Source organism: Anas platyrhynchos, chromosome 2, assembly GCF_047663525.1.
Source record: "Anas platyrhynchos isolate ZD024472 breed Pekin duck chromosome 2, IASCAAS_PekinDuck_T2T, whole genome shotgun sequence".
Classification (NCBI taxonomy): domain Eukaryota; kingdom Metazoa; phylum Chordata; class Aves; order Anseriformes; family Anatidae; genus Anas; species Anas platyrhynchos.
In genome coordinates this window covers 14,564,963-14,583,881 of record NC_092588.1, presented here as the reverse complement: position 1 = coordinate 14,583,881, position 18,919 = coordinate 14,564,963, and the positions used below count along the sequence as shown (strand labels likewise).

The following is an 18,919-nucleotide window of genomic DNA, read 5'->3' as shown; positions in this document are numbered from 1 at the left end:
GATTACCGCTCCGTGTTCACTGTCTCCCAGTTTTGGCTCTCCTTTGTAGGTAGCTGCATGCCTGCTAGCTACCATTGCTTCCTCCAGGGAAGCTTCTGCAAAGCTTTTGGCTTCTTTCTGCGAGAGATTTAGCTCTGGGTAGCAGCTGCAAAGACCTTCGCGGAGGGACCCCACAAGTCTGGCCAAGTTTACTGCTAAGTGTATGCCTGGTAGCTACCCTTTCCTTCTCACCTCGGCATGCTTCAAGAAAAGCTTAGGCTTCCACCATGACCCATTTTTTCTCTCTGGATCCTAAACTAGAAAAACTCTAGGCTAGGTCAAGGAGAATTTTGGCTACTTTGCAGGTTGCTACCTGCCCGGTCACTCCCTTGGCCTCTGGCACATTGGTCTTAGGAGAAGGTTTCCCTCCCAGCCTTAGTTCTGCACAAAAGCAGCGTACCCATCTGGGGTAGCTACCTGAATGTTGGCCGAATTGGGAATTCTGTGCATGCCCAGTAGCTACCCGTTCCTCCTCTCAGGCATACCTTGTGAAGGTTTTGGCCTCTCCCAGACAGAGAGCGACTTGTGGATTTGGTCCGCAGATCCCTTCAGGCTAGGTACCCGAGAACATTAGCCAATTTTGGAGCGAGGTACCTGCCTGGGTACCTTCCTCTACCTTCGCTGATCATGATTTCCAACACTTCTGGACTAGCTCCAGATGCAGAATTGCTTCTCAAGACCAGCTGATTACCGCTCCGTGTTCACTGTCTCCCAGTTTTGGCTCTCCTTTGTAGGTAGCTGCATGCCTGCTAGCTACCATTGCTTCCTCAAGGGAAGCTTCTGCAAAGGTTTTGGTTTCTTTCTTCAAGAGATTTAGCTCTGGGTAGCAGCTGCAAAGACCTTCGCGGAGGGACCCCACAAGTCTGGCCAAGTTTACTGCTAAGTGTATGCCTGGTAGCTACCCTTTCCTTCTCACCTCGGCATGCTTCAAGAAAAGCTTAGGCTTCCAGCAAGACAGATTTTTTCTCTCTGGATCCTAAACTCGCAAAGCTCAAAGCTAGATAAAGAGAATTTTGGCTTGTTTGCTGGTTGCTTCCTGCCCTGTCGCTCTTTTGGCCTTTAACATATTAGACACTAGGACTAGTTTTGCTTACTTGCATTAGTTCTGGCATCAGTTGCATTCCCGTCTTTTATTTCTTACCTGTCTGCGTCTGCATGTCCTGTAGCTCTCACAGGGTAGTTGAAATTTCTCACAGGATCCCCAGCTTTTTCTCCATCTGTTGAAGTCTGGTCCTGTTTGCCCTGTAAGTCTTCTGCCACGTATCTCCCGGAGCCTTTCCTTTTGGCATTCTCTGAACAGAGCTGAAACCTTGGGTTGCTGCCTCAGAATCCTCCAAGGCTTTGCTCTAGTACGTTTGTGTCCATCGGTGTAGGTTCCCAACCCTGCAACAATGGAAAAGACAGGTTTTGCTTGATTTTGTTTTGTTTGGCTGTTTCTTTTCATTATGACCTTTTCTTTCTTTGGTCTTTCCTTCAATCCTACCAGTTCTGTTAGTTTGAATCCTCCTCTTAGTTTTGTTGTTTGCTGTTCTAAGACATCAGCACAGCACCTCATTTTCCTTGTGCAGTGCCTCCCTCATAGAATCAGAGAAGAGCTGGTGTTGGAAGGGACCTTAAAGACCATCCAGCTCGAGCCCACCTGCAGTGGTGCCCCAGCACCCTGCTGAGAGCTGCAGGTCTGGGCTGGGGCCAGCTCTGGCTTGAGGGTGACTGAGGCTGTGCCTGTCAGCCCTGCAGTGACACATGGCGGTTGCTTGGCACCACTGTGGGTCACAATAGACACTACCCCTGATAGCACAGGGCTGCCATGTGGTCACAGTCCCTGTCCTTGGTTTCCCAAGGAGATGGGTCCCCAGCCTTGGTCCTGAGCGACGTGGGGACGTGCGAGTCCATGAGTCCCCAAGTGCCACAGCGCGGACTTCTCGCTCTTTCCCCTGGAGCTGAACACTGTCTTTTGCTTCCACCATACCTGTGCCCCTGAGAAGGTCCACATCCATGAGGTCCATAGCTCCCTGGAGCTCACGGCTGGGCTGTCCTGCCCCAGGGTGCCCTGCCACGTGCCTGGAGCAGACTGGAAAAGTTTGGCCTGCATGCTTTAGTTCTGGACAAAAGCAGCATACCCGCTGTGTGCCAAACCCTGTTTGGGCATCAGAACAGAATCCTGAAGTCTGCAGTGCCCGAAGTCCAACCTTTTTCTTCATTAGTTACAAAATGAACATTAAAGTTTACTCTTAATGAGATTCAGGAAGTACATGCTAACCATACAAGACTACAATACACAACTTTTTGCCCAAATCATGCTAATTGTCATCCCAGGGTGGGACAGATAAGCTTAGGATATAAAAGTGTTAGGAGGTAGTGGTAAAAATTTGATGTTAGGAAAAAACTTCGAGTGAGGGAAAAAGGGAGTGCCGAGGTGGGGGGGAGCAGGGTTGGCTGAGGAGAGAAGAGGGGAGAAGAACAAATCGAAAACCTAGAAGAGGCAGTCGATGTTCTGTGCTCCTTCTCCACCAAGACAGGGACACCTCCGTGGTAAGCTCTGCACCTTCACCTTCACTTTGGTGAGGAATACCTGCGATAGCATTTCTATGTTTATAAACGTATTAACTGCCTAGAGGGTGAGTGGCATAGCTTCATTTTAGCTGCCTGTTGGGTCAGTGGCATAGACCCACAAGAAAGAAGGGAACCCCTTGTCATTAAGACCTCGGGGTTCTCCAATTTGCCTGCATCTGTTCAAAACCCAGCCTGCATACAAGCGATGCAGGAGAAGGATCTGTTACGGAGATCCCCAGAGCTAGCCCTGATGGATCTGGCAACGTTAACTGCCCCTTATCTGTGGCTTCCCAGACAGCATAAAGACACATGTAGCTAGTGTCCAAGACCACATCCAAACTGCCTGTGCTATGAACGCTGCCCTGGATGCCACACGGCTTCCACACAAGCAGGTCCCTCTAACCAACTCAAGTGAGTTTGTGCAAGATCTAGGGAATTAGGGGTCTTCTATGGGCTGGCTGGGAATCGACCACTGGGAAACCACCCAAGCCTCCCCAGCGGGTTTTCCAGCTCCACACCACGGAGCCCAACCCAGGGTTCAAACCAAAACTCTACAAGGAATGTAACGAGCTGGGGTGTACAGCCTCGGCTACAACAGGGTCTCAGACACCGTATCTCCCACAACATCTCTTTCTGGTTCATGAACAGCAGGTCTGGTGAGACATGCCCCCAGTAGGCTCACAAACCAGCAGAGTCAGGAAGCTGTATCCACACACTCCAGGAACCACCTAGACTGCTTCCTCGGGGCTGCACCAAATTTCCAGCATATGTCTGGAAAGTTGACGGCACCCACAAGAAGTGCTGGCGATTCTGCGACTTCCATCAGCTGCTTATAGAATCACAGAATAGTAGCGGTTGAAAGGGAGCTCCAGAGATCAGCGGGTCCAACCCACTACAAAGTAGGTTCCCTACAGCAGATTGCACAGGTAGGCAGCTAGAAGGCTCTTGAATGACTCCAGAGAAGGAGACTGCACAACCTCCCTGGGCAGCCTGTTCCCAGCTATATCACTATCACGGTGAAGAAGTTCCTTGGCATATAGGTGCGGAACACCCTGTGCCAAACTTTATGGATGTTGCACCTTGTCCTTTGGCTACCTCAATTTTGGCCGAATTGGGAATTCTGTGCATGCCCAGTAGCTACCCGTTCCTCCTCCCAGGCATACTTTGTGAAGGTTTTGGCCTCTCCCAGACAGAGAGCGACTTGTGGATTTGGTCCGCAGACCCCTTCAGGCTAGGTACCCGAGAACATTAGCCAATTTTGGAGCGAGGTACCTGCCTGGGTACCTTCCTCTACCTTCGCTGATCATGATTTCCAACACTTCTGGACTAGCTCCAGATGCAGAATTGCTTCTCAAGACCAGCTGATTACCGCTCCGTGTTCACTGTCTCCCAGTTTTGGCTCTCCTTTGTAGGTAGCTGCATGCCTACGAGCTACCATTGCTTCCTTCAGGGAAGCTTCTGCAAAGCTTTTGGCTTCTTTCTGTGAGACATTTAGCTCTGGGTAGCAGCTGCAAAGACCTTCGCGGAGGGACCCCACAAGTCTGGCCAAGTTTACTGCTAAGTGTATGCCTGGTAGCTACCCTTTCCTTCTCACCTCGGCATGCTTCAAGAAAAGCTTAGGCTTCCACGATGACCCATTTTTTCTCTCTGGATCCTAAACTAGAAAAACTCTAGGCTAGGTCAAGCAGAATTTTGGCTACTTTGCAGGTTGCTACCTGCCCGGTCACTCCCTTGGCCTCTGGCACATTGGTCTTAGGAGAAGGTTTCCCTCCCAGCCTTAGTTCTGCACAAAAGCAGCGTACCCATCTGGGGTAGCTACCTCAATGTTGGCCGAATTGGGAATTCTGTGCATGCCCAGTAGCTACCCGTTCCTCCTCCCAGGCATACTTTGTGAAGGTTTTGGCCTCTCCCAGAGAGAGAGCGACTTGTGGATTTGGTCCGCAGACCCCTTCAGGCTAGGTACCCGAGAACATTAGCCAATTTTGGAGCGAGGTACCTGCCTGGGTACCTTCCTCTACCTTCGCTGATCATGATTTCCAACACTTCTGGACTAGCTCCAGATGCAGAATTGCTTCTCAAGACCAGCTGATTACCGCTCCGTGTTCACTGTCTCCCAGTTTTGGCTCTCCTTTGTAGGTAGCTGCATGCCTGCTAGCTACCATTGCTTCCTCCAGGGAAGCTTCTGCAAAGCTTTTGGCTTCTTTCTGTGAGAGATTTAGCTCTGGGTAGCAGCTGCAAAGACCTTCGCGGAGGGACCCCACAAGTCTGGCCAAGTTTACTGCTAAGTGTATGCCTGGTAGCTACCCTTTCCTTCTCACCTCGGCATGCTTCAAGAAAAGCTTAGGCTTCCACGATGACCCATTTTTTCTCTCTGGATCCTAAACTAGAAAAACTCTAGGCTAGGTCAAGGAGAATTTTGGCTCCTTTGCAGGTTGCTACCTGCCCGGTCACTCCCTTGGCCTCTGGCAGATTGGTCTTAGGAGAAGGTTTCCCTCCCAGCCTTAGTTCTGCACAAAAGCAGCGTACCCATCTGGGGTAGCTACCTCAATGTTGGCCGAATTGGGAATTCTGTGCATGCCCAGTAGCTACCCGTTCCTCCTCCCAGGCATACCTTGTGAAGGTTTTGGCCTCTCCCAGAGAGAGAGCGACTTGTGGATTTGGTCCGCAGATCCCTTCAGGCTAGGTACCCGAGAACATTAGCCAATTTTGGAGCGAGGTACCTGCCTGGGTACCTTCCTCTACCTTCGCTGATCATGATTTCCAACACTTCTGGACTAGCTCCAGATGCAGAATTGCTTCTCAAGACCAGCTGATTACCGCTCCGTGTTCACTGTCTCCCAGTTTTGGCTCTCCTTTGTAGGTAGCTGCATGCCTGCTAGCTACCATTGCTTCCTCCAGGGAAGCTTCTGCAAAGCTTTTGGCTTCTTTCTGCGAGAGATTTAGCTCTGGGTAGCAGCTGCAAAGACCTTCGCGGAGGGACCCCACAAGTCTGGCCAAGTTTACTGCTAAGTGTATGCCTGGTAGCTACCCTTTCCTTCTCACCTCGGCATGCTTCAAGAAAAGCTTAGGCTTCCAGGATGACCCATTTTTTCTCTCTGGATCCTAAACTAGAAAAACTCTAGGCTAGGTCAAGGAGAATTTTGGCTCCTTTGCAGGTTGCTACCTGCCCGGTCACTCCCTTGGCCTCTGGCACATTGGTCTTAGGAGAAGGTTTCCCTCCCAGCCTTAGTTCTGCACAAAAGCAGCGTACCCATCTGGGGTAGCTACCTGAATGTTGGCCGAATTGGGAATTCTGTGCATGCCCAGTAGCTACCCGTTCCTCCTCTCAGGCATACCTTGTGAAGGTTTTGGCCTCTCCCAGACAGAGAGCGACTTGTGGATTTGGTCCGCAGACCCCTTCAGGCTAGGTACCCGAGAACATTAGCCAATTTTGGAGTGAGGTACCTGCCTGGGTACCTTCCTCTACCTTCGCTGATCATGATTTCCAACACTTCTGGACTAGCTCCAGATGCAGAATTGCTTCTCAAGACCAGCTGATTACCGCTCCGTGTTCACTGTCTCCCAGTTTTGGCTCTCCTTTGTAGGTAGCTGCATGCCTGCTAGCTACCATTGCTTCCTCAAGGGAAGCTTCTGCAAAGGTTTTGGTTTCTTTCTTCAAGAGATTTAGCTCTGGGTAGCAGCTGCAAAGACCTTCGCGGAGGGACCCCACAAGTCTGGCCAAGTTTACTGGTAAGTGTATGCCTGGTAGCTACCCTTTCCTTCTCACCTCGGCATGCTTCAAGAAAAGCTTAGGCTTCCAGCAAGACAGATTTTTTCTCTCTGGATCCTAAACTCGCAAAGCTCAAAGCTAGATAAAGAGAATTTTGGCTTGTTTGCTGGTTGCTTCCTGCCCTGTCGCTCTTTTGGCCTTTAACATATTAGACACTAGGAATAGTTTTGCTTACTTGCATTAGTTCTGGCATCAGTTGCATTCCCGTCTTTTATTTCTTACCTGTCTGCGTCTGCATGTCCTGTAGCTCTCACAGGGTAGTTGAAATTTCTCACAGGATCCCCAGCTTTTTCTCCATCTGTTGAAGTCTGGTCCTGTTTGCCCTGTAAGTCTTCTGCCACGTATCTCCCGGAGCCTTTCCTTTTGGCATTCTCTGAACAGAGCTGAAACCTTGGGTTGCTGCCTCAGAATCCTCCAAGGCTTTGCTCTAGTACGTTTGTGTCCATCGGTGTAGGTTCCCAACCCTGCAACAATGGAAAAGACAGGTTTTGCTTGATTTTGTTTTGTTTGGCTGTTTCTTTTCATTATGACCTTTTCTTTCTTTGGTCTTTCCTTCAATCCTACCAGTTCTGTTAGTTTGAATCCTCCTCTTAGTTTTGTTGTTTGCTGTTCTCAGACATCAGCACAGCACCTCATTTTCCTTGTGCAGTGCCTCCCTCATAGAATCAGAGAAGAGCTGGTGTTGGAAGGGACCTTAAAGACCATCCAGCTCGAGCCCACCTGCAGTGGTGCCCCAGCACCCTGCTGAGAGCTGCAGGTCTGGGCTGGGGCCAGCTCTGGCTTGAGGGTGACTGAGGCTGTGCCTGTCAGCCCTGCAGTGACACATGGCGGTTGCTTGGCACCACTGTGGGTCACAATAGACACTACCCCTGATAGCACAGGGCTGCCATGTGGTCACAGTCCCTGTCCTTGGTTTCCCAAGGAGATGGGTCCCCAGCCTTGGTCCTGAGCGACGTGGGGACGTGCGAGTCCATGAGTCCCCAAGTGCCACAGCGCGGACTTCTCGCTCTTTCCCCTGGAGCTGAACACTGTCTTTTGCTTCCACCATACCTGTGCCCCTGAGAAGGTCCACATCCATGAGGTCCATAGCTCCCTGGAGCTCACGGCTGGGCTGTCCTGCCCCAGGGTGCCCTGCCACGTGCCTGGAGCAGACTGGAAAAGTTTGGCCTGCATGCTTTAGTTCTGGACAAAAGCAGCATACCCGCTGTGTGCCAAACCCTGTTTGGGCATCAGAACAGAATCCTGAAGTCTGCAGTGCCCGAAGTCCAACCTTTTTCTTCATTAGTTACAAAATGAACATTAAAGTTTACTCTTAATGAGATTCAGGAAGTACATGCTAACCATACAAGACTACAATACACAACTTTTTGCCCAAATCATGCTAATTGTCATCCCAGGGTGGGACAGATAAGCTTAGGATATAAAAGTGTTAGGAGGTAGTGGTAAAAATTTGATGTTAGGAAAAAACTTCGAGTGAGGGAAAAAGGGAGTGCCGAGGTGGGGGGGAGCAGGGTTGGCTGAGGAGAGAAGAGGGGAGAAGAACAAATCGAAAACCTAGAAGAGGCAGTCGATGTTCTGTGCTCCTTCTCCACCAAGACAGGGACACCTCCGTGGTAAGATCTGCACCTTCACCTTCACTTTGGTGAGGAATACCTGCGATAGCATTTCTATGTTTATAAACGTATTAACTGCCTAGAGGGTGAGTGGCATAGCTTCATTTTAGCTGCCTGTTGGGTCAGTGGCATAGACCCACAAGAAAGAAGGGAACCCCTTGTCATTAAGACCTCGGGGTTCTCCAATTTGCCTGCATCTGTTCAAAACCCAGCCTGCATACAAGCGATGCAGGAGAAGGATCTGTTACGGAGATCCCCAGAGCTAGCCCTGATGGATCTGGCAACGTTAACTCCCCCTTATCTGTGGCTTCCCAGACAGCATAAAGACACATGTAGCTAGTGTCCAAGACCACATCCAAACTGCCTGTGCTATGAACGCTGCCCTGGATGCCACACGGCTTCCACACAAGCAGGTCCCTCTAACCAACTCAAGTGAGTTTGTGCAAGATCTAGGGAATTAGGGGTCTTCTATGGGCTGGCTGGGAATCGACCACTGGGAAACCACCCAAGCCTCCCCAGCGGGTTTTCCAGCTCCACACCACGGAGCCCAACCCAGGGTTCAAACCAAAACTCTACAAGGAATGTAACGAGCTGGGGTGTACAGCCTCGGCTACAACAGGGTCTCAGACACCGTATCTCCCACAACATCTCTTTCTGGTTCATGAACAGCAGGTCTGGTGAGACATGCCCCCAGTAGGCTCACAAACCAGCAGAGTCAGGAAGCTGTATCCACACACTCCAGGAACCACCTAGACTGCTTCCTCGGGGCTGCACCAAATTTCCAGCATATGTCTGGAAAGTTGACGGCACCCACAAGAAGTGCTGGCGATTCTGCGACTTCCATCAGCTGCTTATAGAATCACAGAATAGTAGCGGTTGAAAGGGAGCTCCAGAGATCAGCGGGTCCAACCCAATACAAAGTAGGTTCCCTACAGCAGATTGCACAGGTAGGCAGCTAGAAGGCTCTTGAATGACTCCAGAGAAGGAGACTGCACAACCTCCCTGGGCAGCCTGTTCCCAGCTATATCACTATCACGGTGAAGAAGTTCCTTGGCATATAGGTGCGGAACACCCTGTGCCAAACTTTATGGATGTTGCACCTTGTCCTTTGGCTACCTCAATGTTGGCCGAATTGGGAATTCTGTGCATGCCCAGTAGCTACCCGTTCCTCCTCCCAGGCATACTTTGTGAAGGTTTTGGCCTCTCCCAGACAGAGAGCGACTTGTGGATTTGGTCCGCAGATCCCTTCAGGCTAGGTACCCGAGAACATTAGCCAATTTTGGAGCGAGGTACCTGCCTGGGTACCTTCCTCTACCTTCGCTGATCATGATTTCCAACACTTCTGGACTAGCTCCAGATGCAGAATTGCTTCTCAAGACCAGCTGATTACCGCTCCGTGTTCACTGTCTCCCAGTTTTGGCTCTCCTTTGTAGGTAGCTGCATGCCTACGAGCTACCATTGCTTCCTTCAGGGAAGCTTCTGCAAAGCTTTTGGCTTCTTTCTGTGAGACATTTAGCTCTGGGTAGCAGCTGCAAAGACCTTCGCGGAGGGACCCCACAAGTCTGGCCAAGTTTACTGCTAAGTGTATGCCTGGTAGCTACCCTTTCCTTCTCACCTCGGCATGCTTCAAGAAAAGCTTAGGCTTCCACGATGACCCATTTTTTCTCTCTGGATCCTAAACTAGAAAAACTCTAGGCTAGGTCAAGCAGAATTTTGGCTACTTTGCAGGTTGCTACCTGCCCGGTCACTCCCTTGGCCTCTGGCACATTGGTCTTAGGAGAAGGTTTCCCTCCCAGCCTTAGTTCTGCACAAAAGCAGCGTACCCATCTGGGGTAGCTACCTCAATGTTGGCCGAATTGGGAATTCTGTGCATGCCCAGTAGCTACCCGTTCCTCCTCCCAGGCATACCTTGTGAAGGTTTTGGCCTCTCCCAGAGAGAGAGCGACTTGTGGATTTGGTCCGCAGATCCCTTCAGGCTAGGTACCCGAGAACATTAGCCAATTTTGGAGCGAGGTACCTGCCTGGGTACCTTCCTCTACCTTCGCTGATCATGATTTCCAACACTTCTGGACTAGCTCCAGATGCAGAATTGCTTCTCAAGACCAGCTGATTACCGCTCCGTGTTCACTGTCTCCCAGTTTTGGCTCTCCTTTGTAGGTAGCTGCATGCCTGCTAGCTACCATTGCTTCCTCCAGGGAAGCTTCTGCAAAGCTTTTGGCTTCTTTCTGTGAGAGATTTAGCTCTGGGTAGCAGCTGCAAAGACCTTCGCGGAGGGACCCCACAAGTCTGGCCAAGTTTACTGCTAAGTGTATGCCTGGTAGCTACCCTTTCCTTCTCACCTCGGCATGCTTCACGAAAAGCTTAGGCTTCCAGGATGACCCATTTTTTCTCTCTGGATCCTAAACTAGAAAAACTCTAGGCTAGGTCAAGGAGAATTTTGGCTACTTTGCAGGTTGCTACCTGCCCGGTCACTCCCTTAGCCTCTGGCAGATTGGTCTTAGGAGAAGGTTTCCCTCCCAGCCTTAGTTCTGCACAAAAGCAGCGTACCCATCTGGGGTAGCTACCTCAATGTTGGCCGAATTGGGAATTCTGTGCATGCCCAGTAGCTACCCGTTCCTCCTCCCAGGCATACTTTGTGAAGGTTTTGGCCTCTCCCAGAGAGAGAGCGACTTGTGGATTTGGTCCGCAGACCCCTTCAGGCTAGGTACCCGAGAACATTAGCCAATTTTGGAGCGAGGTACCTGCCTGGGTACCTTCCTCTACCTTCGCTGATCATGATTTCCAACACTTCTGGACTAGCTCCAGATGCAGAATTGCTTCTCAAGACCAGCTGATTACCGCTCCGTGTTCACTGTCTCCCAGTTTTGGCTCTCCTTTGTAGGTAGCTGCATGCCTGCTAGCTACCATTGCTTCCTCCAGGGAAGCTTCTGCAAAGCTTTTGGCTTCTTTCTGCGAGAGATTTAGCTCTGGGTAGCAGCTGCAAAGACCTTCGCGGAGGGACCCCACAAGTCTGGCCAAGTTTACTGCTAAGTGTATGCCTGGTAGCTACCCTTTCCTTCTCACCTCGGCATGCTTCAAGAAAAGCTTAGGCTTCCACGATGACCCATTTTTTCTCTCTGGATCCTAAACTAGAAAAACTCTAGGCTAGGTCAAGGAGAATTTTGGCTCCTTTGCAGGTTGCTACCTGCCCGGTCACTCCCTTGGCCTCTGGCAGATTGGTCTTAGGAGAAGGTTTCCCTCGCGACCTTAGTTCTGCACAAAAGCAGCGTACCCATCTGGGGTAGCTACCTCAATGTTGGCCGAATTGGGAATTCTGTGCATGCCCAGTAGCTACCCGTTCCTCCTCCCAGGCATACTTTGTGAAGGTTTTGGCCTCTCCCAGACAGAGAGCGACTTGTGGATTTGGTCCGCAGATCCCTTCAGGCTAGGTACCCGAGAACATTAGCCAATTTTGGAGCGAGGTACCTGCCTGGGTACCTTCCTCTACCTTCGCTGATCATGATTTCCAACACTTCTGGACTAGCTCCAGATGCAGAATTGCTTCTCAAGACCAGCTGATTACCGCTCCGTGTTCACTGTCTCCCAGTTTTGGCTCTCCTTTGTAGGTAGCTGCATGCATGCTAGCTACCATTGCTTCCTCAAGGGAAGCTTCTGCAAAGCTTTTGGCTGCTTTCTGCGAGAGATTTAGCTCTGGGTAGCAGCTGCAAAGACCTTCGCGGAGAGACCCCACAAGTCTGGCCAAGTTTACTGCTAAGTGTATGCCTGGTAGCTACCCTTTCCTTCTCACCTCGGCATGCTTCAAGAAAAGCTTAGGCTTCCACGATGACCGATTTTTTCTCTCTGGATCCTAAACTAGAAAAACTCTAGGCTAGGTCAAGGAGAATTTTGGCTACTTTGCAGGTTGCTACCTGCCCGGTCACTCCCTTGGCCTCGGGCAGATTGGTCTTAGGAGAAGGTTTCCCTCCCAGCCTTAGTTCTGCACAAAAGCAGCGTACCCATCTGGGGTAGCTACCTCAATGTTGGCCGAATTGGGAATTCTGTGCATGCCCAGTAGCTACCCGTTCCTCCTCCCAGGCATACTTTGTGAAGGTTTTGGCCTCTCCCAGACAGAGAGCGACTTGTGGATTTGGTCCGCAGACCCCTTCAGGCTAGGTACCCGAGAACATTAGCCAATTTTGGAGCGAGGTACCTGCCTGGGTACCTTCCTCTACCTTCGCTGATCATGATTTCCAACACTTCTGGACTAGCTCCAGATGCAGAATTGCTTCTCAAGACCAGCTGATTACCGCTCCGTGTTCACTGTCTCCCAGTTTTGTCTCTCCTTTGTAGGTAGCTGCATGCCTGCTAGCTACCATTGCTTCCTCCAGGGAAGCTTCTGCAAAGCTTTTGGCTTCTTTCTGTGAGAGATTTAGCTCTGGGTAGCAGCTGCAAAGACCTTCGGGGAGGAACCCCACAAGTCTGGCCAAGTTTACTGGTAAGAGTATGCCTGGTAGCTACCCTTTCCTTCTCACCTCGGCATGCTTCACGAAAAGCTTAGGCTTCCAGGATGACCCATTTTTTCTCTCTGGATCCTAAACTAGAAAAACTCTAGGCTAGGTCAAGCAGAATTTTGGCTACTTTGCAGGTTGCTACCTGCCCGGTCACTCCCTTGGCCTCTGGCACATTGGTCTTAGGAGAAGGTTTCCCTCCCAGCCTTAGTTCTGCACAAAAGCAGCGTACCCATCTGGGGTAGCTACCTCAATGTTGGCCGAATTGGGAATTCTGTGCATGCCCAGTAGCTACCCGTTCCTCCTCCCAGGCATACTTTGTGAAGGTTTTGGCCTCTCCCAGACAGAGAGCGACTTGTGGATTTGGTCCGCAGATCCCTTCAGGCTAGGTACCCGAGAACATTAGCCAATTTTGGAGCGAGGTACCTGCCTGGGTACCTTCCTCTACCTTCGCTGATCATGATTTCCAACACTTCTGGACTAGCTCCAGATGCAGAATTGCTTCTCAAGACCAGCTGATTACCGCTCCGTGTTCACTGTCTCCCAGTTTTGGCTCTCCTTTGTAGGTAGCTGCATGCCTACGAGCTACCATTGCTTCCTTCAGGGAAGCTTCTGCAAAGCTTTTGGCTTCTTTCTGTGAGAGATTTAGCTCTGGGTAGCAGCTGCAAAGACCTTCGCGGAGGGACCCCACAAGTCTGGCCAAGTTTACTGCTAAGTGTATGCCTGGTAGCTACCCTTTCCTTCTCACCTCGGCATGCTTCAAGAAAAGCTTAGGCTTCCACGATGACCCATTTTTTCTCTCTGGATCCTAAACTAGAAAAACTCTAGGCTAGGTCAAGGAGAATTTTGGCTACTTTGCAGGTTGCTACCTGCCCAGTCACTCCCTTGGCCTCGGGCAGATTGGTCTTAGGAGAAGGTTTCCCTCCCAGCCTTAGTTCTGCACAAAAGCAGCGTACCCATCTGGGGTAGCTACCTGAATGTTGGCCGAATTGGGAATTCTGTGCATGCCCAGTAGCTACCCGTTCCTCCTCCCAGGCATACCTTGTGAAGGTTTTGGCCTCTCCCAGAGAGAGAGCGACTTGTGGATTTGGTCCGCAGATCCCTTCAGGCTAGGTACCCGAGAACATTAGCCAATTTTGGAGCGAGGTACCTGCCTGGGTACCTTCCTCTACCTTCGCTGATCATGATTTCCAACACTTCTGGACTAGCTCCAGATGCAGAATTGCTTCTCAAGACCAGCTGATTACCGCTCCGTGTTCACTGTCTCCCAGTTTTGGCTCTCCTTTGTAGGTAGCTGCATGCCTGCTAGCTACCATTGCTTCCTCCAGGGAAGCTTCTGCAAAGCTTTTGGCTTCTTTCTGTGAGAGATTTAGCTCTGGGTAGCAGCTGCAAAGACCTTCGCGGAGGGACCCCACAAGTCTGGCCAAGTTTACTGCTAAGTGTATGCCTGGTAGCTACCCTTTCCTTCTCACCTCGGCATGCTTCAAGAAAAGCTTAGGCTTCCACGATGACCCATTTTTTCTCTCTGGATCCTAAACTAGAAAAACTCTAGGCTAGGTCAAGGAGAATTTTGGCTCCTTTGCAGGTTGCTACCTGCCCGGTCACTCCCTTGGCCTCTGGCAGATTGGTCTTAGGAGAAGGTTTCCCTCGCGACCTTAGTTCTGCACAAAAGCAGCGTACCCATCTGGGGTAGCTACCTCAATGTTGGCCGAATTGGGAATTCTGTGCATGCCCAGTAGCTACCCGTTCCTCCTCCCAGGCATACTTTGTGAAGGTTTTGGCCTCTCCCAGAGAGAGAGCGACTTGTGGATTTGGTCCGCAGATCCCTTCAGGCTAGGTACCCGAGAACATTAGCCAATTTTGGAGCGAGGTACCTGCCTGGGTACCTTCCTCTACCTTCGCTGATCATGATTTCCAACACTTCTGGACTAGCTCCAGATGCAGAATTGCTTCTCAAGACCAGCTGATTACCGCTCCGTGTTCACTGTCTCCCAGTTTTGGCTCTCCTTTGTAGGTAGCTGCATGCCTACGAGCTACCATTGCTTCCTTCAGGGAAGCTTCTGCAAAGCTTTTGGCTTCTTTCTGTGAGAGATTTAGCTCTGGGTAGCAGCTGCAAAGACCTTCGCAGAGGGACCCCACAAGTCTGGCCAAGTTTACTGCTAAGTGTATGCCTTGTAGCTACCCTTTCCTTCTCACCTCGGCATGCTTCAAGAAAAGCTTAGGCTTCCACGATGACCCATTTTTTCTCTCTGGATCCTAAACTAGAAAAACTCTAGGCTAGGTCAAGGAGAATTTTGGCTACTTTGCAGGTTGCTACCTGCCCAGTCACTCCCTTGGCCTCGGGCAGATTGGTCTTAGGAGAAGGTTTCCCTCCCAGCCTTAGTTCTGCACAAAAGCAGCGTACCCATCTGGGGTAGCTACCTGAATGTTGGCCGAATTGGGAATTCTGTGCATGCCCAGTAGCTACCCGTTCCTCCTCCCAGGCATACCTTGTGAAGGTTTTGGCCTCTCCCAGAGAGAGAGCGACTTGTGGATTTGGTCCGCAGATCCCTTCAGGCTAGGTACCCGAGAACATTAGCCAATTTTGGAGCGAGGTACCTGCCTGGGTACCTTCCTCTACCTTCGCTGATCATGATTTCCAACACTTCTGGACTAGCTCCAGATGCAGAATTGCTTCTCAAGACCAGCTGATTACCGCTCCGTGTTCACTGTCTCCCAGTTTTGTCTCTCCTTTGTAGGTAGCTGCATGCCTGCTAGCTACCATTGCTTCCTCCAGGGAAGCTTCTGCAAAGCTTTTGGCTTCTTTCTGCGAGAGATTTAGCTCTGGGTAGCAGCTGCAAAGACCTTCGCGGAGGGACCCCACAAGTCTGGCCAAGTTTACTGCTAAGTGTATGCCTGGTAGCTACCCTTTCCTTCTCACCTCGGCATGCTTCAAGAAAAGCTTAGGCTTCCACGATGACCCATTTTTTCTCTCTGGATCCTAAACTAGAAAAACTCTAGGCTAGGTCAAGGAGAATTTTGGCTCCTTTGCAGGTTGCTACCTGCCCGGTCACTCCCTTGGCCTCTGGCACATTGGTCTTAGGAGAAGGTTTCCCTCGCGACCTTAGTTCTGCACAAAAGCAGCGTACCCATCTGGGGTAGCTACCTCAATGTTGGCCGAATTGGGAATTCTGTGCATGCCCAGTAGCTACCCGTTCCTCCTCCCAGGCATACTTTGTGAAGGTTTTGGCCTCTCCCAGACAGAGAGCGACTTGTGGATTTGGTCCGCAGATCCCTTCAGGCTAGGTACCCGAGAACATTAGCCAATTTTGGAGCGAGGTACCTGCCTGGGTACCTTCCTCTACCTTCGCTGATCATGATTTCCAACACTTCTGGACTAGCTCCAGATGCAGAATTGCTTCTCAAGACCAGCTGATTACCGCTCCGTGTTCACTGTCTCCCAGTTTTGTCTCTCCTTTGTAGGTAGCTGCATGCCTGCTAGCTACCATTGCTTCCTCAAGGGAAGCTTCTGCAAAGCTTTTGGCTGCTTTCTGCGAGAGATTTAGCTCTGGGTAGCAGCTGCAAAGACCTTCGCGGAGGGACCCCACAAGTCTGGCCAAGTTTACTGCTAAGTGTATGCCTGGTAGCTACCCTTTCCTTCTCACCTCGGCATGCTTCAAGAAAAGCTTAGGCTTCCAGGATGACCCATTTTTTCTCTCTGGATCCTAAACTAGAAAAACTCTAGGCTAGGTCAAGGAGAATTTTGGCTCCTTTGCAGGTTGCTACCTGCCCGGTCACTCCCTTGGCCTCTGGCACATTGGTCTTAGGAGAAGGTTTCCCTCGCGACCTTAGTTCTGCACAAAAGCAGCGTACCCATCTGGGGTAGCTACCTCAATGTTGGCCGAATTGGGAATTCTGTGCATGCCCAGTAGCTACCCGTTCCTCCTCCCAGGCATACTTTGTGAAGGTTTTGGCCTCTCCCAGACAGAGAGCGACTTGTGGATTTGGTCCGCAGATCCCTTCTGGCTAGGTACCCGAGAACATTAGCCAATTTTGGAGCGAGGTACCTGCCTGGGTACCTTCCTCTACCTTCGCTGATCATGATTTCCAACACTTCTGGACTAGCTCCAGATGCAGAATTGCTTCTCAAGACCAGCTGATTACCGCTCCGTGTTCACTGTCTCCCAGTTTTGTCTCTCCTTTGTAGGTAGCTGCATGCCTACGAGCTACCATTGCTTCCTTCAGGGAAGCTTCTGCAAAGCTTTTGGCTTCTTTCTGTGAGAGATTTAGCTCTGGGTAGCAGCTGCAAAGACAATCGCGGAGGGACCCCACAAGTCTGGCCAAGTTTACTGCTAAGTGTATGCCTGGTAGCTACCCTTTCCTTCTCACCTCGGCATGCTTCAAGAAAAGCTTAGGCTTCCAGGATGACCCATTTTTTCTCTCTGGATCCTAAACTAGAAAAACTCTAGGCTAGGTCAAGGAGAATTTTGGCTACTTTGCAGGTTGCTACCTGCCCAGTCACTCCCTTGGCCTCGGGCAGATTGGTCTTAGGAGAAGGTTTCCCTCCCAGCCTTAGTTCTGCACAAAAGCAGCGTACCCATCTGGGGTAGCTACCTCAATGTTGGCCGAATTGGGAATTCTGTGCATGCCCAGTAGCTACCCGTTCCTCCTCCCAGGCATACCTTGTGAAGGTTTTGGCCTCTCCCAGACAGAGAGCGACTTGTGGATTTGGTCCGCAGATCCCTTCAGGCTAGGTACCCGAGAACATTAGCCAATTTTGGAGCGAGGTACCTGCCTGGGTACCTTCCTCTACCTTCGCTGATCATGATTTCCAACACTTCTGGACTAGCTCCAGATGCAGAATTGCTTCTCAAGACCAGCTGATTACCGCTCCGTGTTCACTGTCTCCCAGTTTTGGCTCTCCTTTGTAGGTAGCTGCATGCCTGCTAGCTACCATTGCTTCCTCCAGGGAAGCTTCTGCAAAGCTTTTGGCTTCTTTCTGTGAGAGATTTAGCTCTGGGTAGCAGCTGCAAAGACCTTCGCGGAGGGACCCCACAAGTCTGGCCAAGTTTACTGCTAAGTGTATGCCTGGTAGCTACCCTTTCCTTCTCACCTCGGCATGCTTCAAGAAAAGCTTAGGCTTCCAGCAAGACAGATTTTTTCTCTCTGGATCCTAAACTAGCAAAGCTCAAAGCTAGATAAAGAGAATTTTGGCTTGTTTGCTGGTTGCTTCCTGCCCTGTCGCTCTTTTGGCCTTTAACATATTAGACACTAGGAATAGTTTTGCTTACTTGCATTAGTTCTGGCATCAGTTGCATTCCCGTCTTTTATTTCTTACCTGTCTGCGTCTGCATGTCCTGTAGCTCTCACAGGGTAGTTGAAATTTCTCACAGGATCCCCAGCTTTTTCTCCATCTGTTGAAGTCTGGTCCTGTTTGCCCTGTAAGTCTTCTGCCATGTATCTCCCGGAGCCTTTCCTTTTGGCATTCTCTGAACAGAGCTGAAACCTTGGGTTGCTGCCTCAGAATCCTCCAAGGCTGTTGCTCTAGTACGTTTGTGTCCATCGGTGTAGGTTCCCAACCCTGCAACAATGGAAAAGACAGGTTTTGCTTGATTTTGTTTTGTTTGGCTGTTTCTTTTCATTATGACCTTTTCTTTCTTTGGTCTTTCCTTCAATCCTACCAGTTCTGTTAGTTTGAATCCTCCTCTTAGTTTTGTTGTTTGCTGTTCTCAGACATCAGCACAGCACCTCATTTTCCTTGTGCAGTGCCTCCCTCATAGAATCAGAGAAGAGCTGGTGTTGGAAGGGACCTTAAAGACCATCCAGCTCGAGCCCACCTGCAGTGGTGCCCCAGCACCCTGCTGAGAGCTGCAGGTCTGGGCTGGGGCCAGCTCTGGCTTGAGGGTGACTGAGGCTGTGCCTGTCAGCCCTGCAGTGACACATGGCGGTTGCTTGGCACCACTGTGGGTCACAATAGACACTACCCCTGATAGCACAGGGCTGCCATGTGGTCACAGTCCCTGTCCTTGGTTTCCCAAGGAGATGGGTCCCCAGCCTTGGTCCTGAGCGACGTGGGGACGTGCGAGTCCATGAGTCCCCAAGTGCCACAGCGCGGACTTCTCGCTCTTTCCCCTGGAGCTGAACACTGTCTTTTGCTTCCACCATACCTGTGCCCCTGAGAAGGTCCACATCCATGAGGTCCATAGCTCCCTGGAGCTCACGGCTGGGCTGTCCTGCCCCAGGGTGCCCTGCCACGTGCCTGGAGCAGACTGGAAAAGTTTGGCCTGCATGCTTTAGTTCTGGACAAAAGCAGCATACCCGCTGTGTGCCAAACCCTGTTTGGGCATCAGAACAGAATCCTGAAGTCTGCAGTGCCCGAAGTCCAACCTTTTTCTTCATTAGTTACAAAATGAACATTAAAGTTTACTCTTAATGAGATTCAGGAAGTACATGCTAACCATACAAGACTACAATACACA

The 18,919-nt window shown here is 50.7% G+C and overlaps 1 long non-coding RNA gene across 3 annotated transcripts; it reads right to left on the bottom strand.

The window, feature by feature from the left end:
- Positions 1–664: 664 nt before the first annotated feature.
- LOC140001817 (uncharacterized) lies at positions 665–18,597 on the bottom strand. 3 transcript variants are annotated; one of them, XR_011807357.1, is made up of 6 exons: positions 18,122–18,597; positions 17,779–18,021; positions 6,926–7,579; positions 6,584–6,825; positions 2,009–2,176; positions 665–1,422 (listed from the first exon to the last, which is right to left on the bottom strand). It is a non-coding gene; the product is annotated as an uncharacterized lncRNA (long non-coding RNA). The 3 variants fall into 3 exon arrangements; XR_011807358.1 differs by having other exon boundaries at positions 7,412–7,579; XR_011807359.1 differs by lacking the exon at positions 2,009–2,176.
- Positions 18,598–18,919: the final 322 nt, after the last annotated feature.